This window comes from Empidonax traillii, unplaced genomic scaffold (genome assembly GCF_003031625.1).
Source record: "Empidonax traillii isolate 1590-97213 ecotype Southwest subspecies unplaced genomic scaffold, ASM303162v1 scaffold1:size7828297, whole genome shotgun sequence".
Lineage (NCBI taxonomy): Eukaryota > Metazoa > Chordata > Aves > Passeriformes > Tyrannidae > Empidonax > Empidonax traillii.
In genome coordinates, this window is record NW_020955194.1 from 7,725,834 (window position 1) to 7,732,995 (window position 7,162).

The window sequence follows — 7,162 nt, forward strand, 5'->3', positions numbered from 1 at the left end:
CTCCCAGACTCCCTTTCAGAGTTCTGTTAAGTATTGACTCCCCCTGCTTCCAGATTTACTTCTTTAAATTAAACTCTTTCCATTTTTCTTCCAGGGTAGTATTTCTTTTATCCTGGTATGTCCGCTGTGCTACTAACCTTTAAGTAACTTCTACTGTCTCACAGGTGTCCCATTTCTGACACATCTTGCTACTGTTCTCTTCTGTATCACTAATCATGGTGACACTCAAAGGTTCTGACACTTCCAGCATATCCTGCTCTGTAACAAAGCTGTGCTTTAATGTCAAATTCTGTTTTCATTGTGTCCCAGTGTTTTTGGCTATGAATGGAAACAGTAAGCTATACTGAAACTACACTGCCCTTTAGGAGTGCAATAGTTTCTCACATAGATATTAAAAAGGTAAGATATGAATGAAAGATTTATTTCTAAATTTCATATGTCTATATATGTTTTCCCAGTAAGGTAAAATCAATGTAATTTGCTTTTCAGGATAAATTAAGTTTACAGATTAGATAAAAATACTTTTAGCCAAGTTCAGAAGTGGTCTATCTCATGCCATGATCTATAATCCATTAATGCTAATGTGGATTCCGTTATATATGTTTGTGACAATTCAGTCAATATACAATAAACCCCCAGCAATTATAACTTACCTATGAAGAATTTGGAACAAGGGTTAATTTCCCAGAGAAAAGTGGAAGGAATTATTTTCTGGAATATGGTTGCCACACTGAAGCCTTGTAAAAAAAGTGAACGTAAAACTTTTGTCTCAGTCTTCCAAAGGCATTCACTCACAAGTCTGCAAAAACACAATGTAGAAAACAGTGTTAATTTACATATATATGTGCAGACATAGATAAACAGATAGATACATGTATACACATAAAGGCTTACATGAATCTATACAAATAGTATAACAGCAACAGTGAACACCTTTATATCACACATTCTAACCTTTAGCCCCTGTAATATGCAAACCTTTGTTGAATTGCTGCAGCTTTGTCTCCTGAGTAAGTGGCTATGGGTAATTTGTTGTACATCTACTTATGGTATCATGGTTTTATATGGATAGTATAATCCACTAATTTAAAGAAATAAAGGCCAGGTACAATTTCAGAGGCCCAAGAAGTGAAGCCATGGCATGTGGTATAGAGGGGCACAGGTACAGGGATATAGGAGAAGGGCTACACTTTTGGCACTGGTGGCCCCACAGCTACAAACTTATCAATGGTCAGTTAATGAAACACAGATTGGAAAGAGGACAAAAACAATTTTCAGGATAAATAAGAGAGTAAAAATTCAATATCCGACAAATGTTTAATATAATGAAACCGAATGTAATCTGGAGACATAGGCAAATGAAGAAAGAGGAAGGTGTAAAAACATGTTAGCAAACACATAAATATGACCGCACATGGATCTCTAATGTGAGGATGAAGAAACCATCAAGATGAACATGAAATTTCTACTACCAAAGGACTCCAGCTGCCAGTAACTCCACATAATACCCTGACTCCATGATTGGAGTGAAACCACCAACATTAGGGTCTACAGGAGCAGTGGAAGGTCAAGCATTATACCAGGGAAAGGATAGAAAATAAGTGATCTAAAACTAGAGAACTAAACTGTAAAGGTATCAGTTGTATTAACAATAAATTATTGCCTTACATATAAAGCATTTTTTCGCTTTGCCAAAAAACCAAGATTTCAAGCACAACACAGCAATACACCCAGACAGACATATATTCAGCAAGTGTTCTGGGCTCTTAACCTGTAGGCAATCTCAAAGGTATAACTATGCTTAACTTACTCCTTCTGCTGCATGGTCTGCTGATCTTCTCCATCCCTTGCTGCATTCTCACTGTATGCACTTTCCTTCCACCCTTCTCTGCAATATTGTAAAGCTGTCCACAAAAAGAAACATTTAAATGTACAACGCACATGCCTTGAAACATGTAGACTATGAACCTGAAACTGTCATATTCACAGAGGTCACAGGCCTTGGTGTCATTAAATACACATATGAATGATGATTAAATACACCAATGAACAAAAGGCAGTAGGTGTTCAAATCTGTGATTTGGAATTCCTCCTTATGGCTGAGATGTATGAGTGGGTTCTCTGTCCCTGCAGCATGGCCGTTTACAATTTTCATTGTCAGCAGCCTGAACTTATAGTCACAATGGTAAAAATTATTGGGATAGTAAAATATGCAAAGAATATGGTTCAGGATGAGGTAAGTAGATGTTCACTTTCAAATTTGGCACTGTATCACTGTACTTACTCTGATCATTTGTACATGCACTGAGTCTAAAAATGGCAGGAAATGAGTATCAGTAAAAGCCTGAGGATCTTAAACTGGAATAGGCTGTTCCATCATCTATCATTATTCCTGCTAACTGAGGACTGCACCTGATAAATGTATTTTTTTTTTTTACATTTACTCTTTTAAATTTCCCTTTTTAATAATACTTCCACTGATTTTCTCCTATTTGTCAGTAAGTTACAGGTATCTCTGTTTGGTGGTGATAAGCACTTGCTTTTGAGAAATGCTCACCTGCGTTCTTTATTTCATTACACAAGGCTTTCAAAAAACATTATTGTGCTATTGCATCATGTATTTTCAGATCATCCAGTGTAGTTAGATCATTTTTTCAATATATTTTTTTAAAATACGTTTACATCCTTTGTAGATCTTGCATATGCCTCCTGCATCATAAGGTCTGTGCAAAATATTTGGAACCTCTAGCTGGTGAGACATATGCCTGTGCAACATGTGGTGATGGGTGCTTACACAGAAATATCATATGAGATCTCTTAAGATTGCTTTAGTAATATGGTCACTGGAGGCTACAATGCAAAATGGTGACAGAATGATAATGCCAGATGGACATGATTCCTTTGCAACTCATTTACTGTAAATGACCACAGTTTTGTAACTCATCAGAACATTTGTACAGAACTACACTGCAGGCCTGGCAGTAGAGAGTCAGTCAGCTACATATCTGTAAGGGGAGTTTCATCTCTTGCAATGACTAAGAGAAAGAACTGTGCAGCAGTAATGCAGTGTGCACCTCTGCAGCAGAGCTAATGACAATCACCATTTTAGTACTCCAGGAAAATCCATAGCAGATTAAAAATATCTTTTAATGATTAAGCAGACTGCTTTGCCATGAATTCCATCCTCCATATAAGGTGATTATAATGGAAGGGACACCTTCAGTCAATGCCTCGTCAAGGAACTTCTAATGCTTGTTCATGCTGGGTCAGCCAAGAGCATGGGCAATGCACCTCCCGCCTTTCTGCCCTGGGAGTATTCTGGGAGACAGTCATGCCAGAGGGGTTGGGTATTCATCTGGTTAATAACTTCTAATCCCCCTGGGGGAACAAAGTATAGAAGGAAAGGGATCAGCTAATTATAGTTAATTGTATTAGCTGGGAGAGAGTGATTAACATAATTAAGATAACCTTGTGACTAGTAGCTCTGTAGCAGGAAAGTGTTCTTGGATAGAGCAAGTGAAATACTAATTAAAAGAAGTATGAGCCAGACAACCCAGCTTAAGTCCTAAAAGGATTATTTTTCACACGTGTGCCATAAAACCAGCACAAGATTGTTGCAAGTTTGCAGGGGGGACTATGAAGCAGGTTTTACAGAAAGATGGAAGATTGCGGGTTAATGCACTGGAAAGTTTGCAATGTATGAATAATTTGAAAGAGGTAAGAATGCATGAGTTGCCTGGAAACAGAGCCTGTGGGCTATGAAAAAGGTATTGGTGTAAGGCAAATATAAACGCAGACATGACAAGTGGTTTTGTTTGGTATTGCTATCGTTAGGAAGGGGATCTTGGCCTTTCTCCCCCCTCCCCCCCCTCCCCGTTTCCCCAGGCATAAATGCAAGCATATGTTATGAAAGCCAAATACATTTCATGGTATGATTTATCTCTTCAGCCGCATGTGCGGCTTCTTGTTCTCCATATGTTTCCTGGGGTCTTCAATAATAGTAATACAGTATAATTTTAAACTTGGGAGGCTGAAAAGGTGCATGCATAGAGATAAAGAATCATAGCTTTTCAGTATTTTTGAGGCAGTAATAGAGCAGTACTCAGCTCCTAATTTCGTGAGACCTGAACACTTATGAGCTGTGTATGGGGATTTGTAAAATTTAGTCCAGAACTTTTTTTTTGCTTCTGCCATTTCCCAGAGCAATGGAGGTCCTATAGATTTAGAAATAATAAGAAGCCAATTGTTTGAGAAAGGCATGTTTCAACTTCTCTCATAAGTGCTAAGATTTTCCTGGTTAAGCTTCCAGGGCTATTACTATGTTTTTCTTTTGTAAGTGTAAATTCTGAAATTTTTTTAAATGAACTTTTGTCATAGCTATAATACAAAGTGATCCAGATTGTTCCTAAGACAAAATTATTGGTTTATTTTTAAAAGGAGGTAGCTCACATTGCACAGTATAAGAATTCATTGTGATCTTAATTTTCATTTGACTTCTGCAAATCAAGAGCTTTGTCATGGAAAAATTACTTTAATTTCACCTCACATAATTCTATTGCTGCATCTCTGGTTTTATTCCCTGAAAAAAAAAAAAATTGCTCATTGTAATTAGGAATCTTTCTATTCTTTTTCTGGTAGCTGAAAGGCAATGCAAGTGAGAGGTCTGTTTAAACTTACAAAGAAGTTTACATTCTGTGCTGTTAGGGTTTCTAAGTTCTGACAAAATTGTCCAGCCAACTCCAGTGCCTTTGCCCCTCTGTGGCCTTGCAGTACCACTGAAACAAAACAGAAAATACAAAGTGGAAAACATCCTTATTATCCCAGAAGCAGCTATGGATAGTGATCCTAAGAAATCGTCAACAAGAGGGCTACCCCTTGAATTTTGAGCCTGTTCCTGAACCATTACTAGAAACGGTACAAGCACTGGAGTAGAATGTTATGTCTTAAAGTTTCCATTCTAGACAAAGATATATCATATGCCTGCTGGAAAGTGACAGTGATTATGGCCATGTTGATTTTTCTCTTCAACCAGCTATTTTGGACTTTGAGTCGAACAATTTCCCCGCCTATTGGAAAGACTGTGCAACTGCTTCCTGTGAACAAACCACTTCTTCATATGGATCGACCATATTGAAATTAATTAGCACATAAAGCAGAATAAACAGTTAATAATTTTCTAATTGTAGTGCCTCCGTTTGTTTAGTTAACTGGTTTAGACTATTAAAGAGTAGCTTCAAGTCTGAGTTTCATTGGTAGTTTATAGATGTTCAGACCAGAAAAGAAGTGGCCCAAGATCTTCTTCTGGGTTCTGTCTTCCTGAAAAAACTTTTAGCCTTTCTTTTGTAAATCAGAGCTTTTTCTGAAATAATTTCTGCCTGCTAAGCAAGTACCTGAGAGCACCTTTTGCACTATCCCTTGTGCACTTTGTAAACCCAAACAACTAAACTAGTTGCCTTTATTAAATTATATCTTTTTTTTTTTTTTTTAATTAAGGATAAATAGGTAAAAATGTCATGTACTCTATGAGGGATAGTGAAGTTTCCATATAATGAATACAGTGATAGAAGCAACAAATTTGGGAAATATAAAGACGAATTCTGCTTATAGTTCTTTACAAATGCTATCTCTAAGTTCCTAAAGTTAAAAAAAAGGATAAGGAGACTTCCAAAAGTGCTCCGTGCTTTTTTTGTGGAATCAGAAGAAATTTACCCTTGATTTAATAGGAAATCCAATTATGTAAATTGAAATGGTAAAGGTCTAACAATGTGAGCTCTCCCAAATCCCAGATGATGTACATTGGTACCTTAGTGCAGCTGAAGGAAGGAGATGACCAACTGATACTGAATGAGAAAATGTAGATGAGGAAAATATTTTTTGTCAATACAATGCAACAATTTTAGTTGAAGTAACACTGGCAATGAACCAAAATCCAATATTATTTCACTAAGAGTCATAGTTTTATCCACCGAATGGATAGGGTTGGAAGGGACCTTAAAGATGATGTAGTTCCAGCCCCCCTGCCATGAGGAGGGATGTCATTCTATAAATCGGGTTGCTAGTGCTGTGTTTATCAGCATTAGCAACCTGATTTATAGAAGACAAATAAAAAAAGACCCTAAGCTTTTTAGCAAAAGGTAACATATAGATAGAGTCTTGGGGATTTGAAAAAGAAGAACAAAATAACTGCATGGATTTTTACAGAAAAAAATGTCAGGAAGAAAGAGTAAATATGAGGAAAGTTGAAAAATAAGAAAAATTACCCAAGAACATTATGTTCAAACCCCAGTGAGTTATGTGAGTTTGTCTGTTTATAATGAGATATAACCAAAGGAAGGACAGGCTGTAAGAAACTTATGTGAAAATAGGTAGCTGATGTTTGATGTTATAGAAAATTATGTAAGGAGAAGAGCAGATCAGTTACAGAGTTGGAAAGATGATAACTGCAAAAGAATTTTGAAGATTTTGAAAGAAAGATGGCAGTTTTTGAGGCTGGAGAGAGAGGTTATGAAATGAGAAATGAGAGTCTAGTCCTTTCTCTTTCCCCAAAAAATAAAATTTAAAAAAACAAACCACAAAATCAGCCCCCTTAATGGCAGTTTCAAATCCCTTTCAAGTTTCAAGTGACAAATCCTTTTAGATGCTTTGTCATCACAAGTATATATTTATATTTTGGTGAAAACATTTTTTATTTCCATAATTCTAACCCCAACTGCAGCTATTAAAACTGCTAGATGTATACTTTTGTCTGCCACTAACTAAAAACTAACTAAACTGTTTAGTACTATCATTCTTGGCAAAATTCTTTCATTAACCTGTGAACTGAGACAGAAAATTATATCTCTGTGTTGCAGTTTCATTTGTTGATGCATTAATTTTCAGATGTTAGGAATAATATTAAATTCATTTTTTCATCATGTGCATTTGTCAGTCTTCAGATATAGAAATCTCAAATTCTCTGCTTCAATTCCATGTTTTCACTTTGCTGTATCTTTAAAATTGACTTATCTGAGACTGATGCATTTCTGGAAAGAGAGCATTTCTTGCATGTCCACAAAAATGTGTATGTTTAGACATGGGAAAAATGCCACGTTTGAAAAATATTACAGTCACTAGACTGCTGATTTTAGAAATCGTTAACTTTGAAGAGTTGTATTTTGATGTG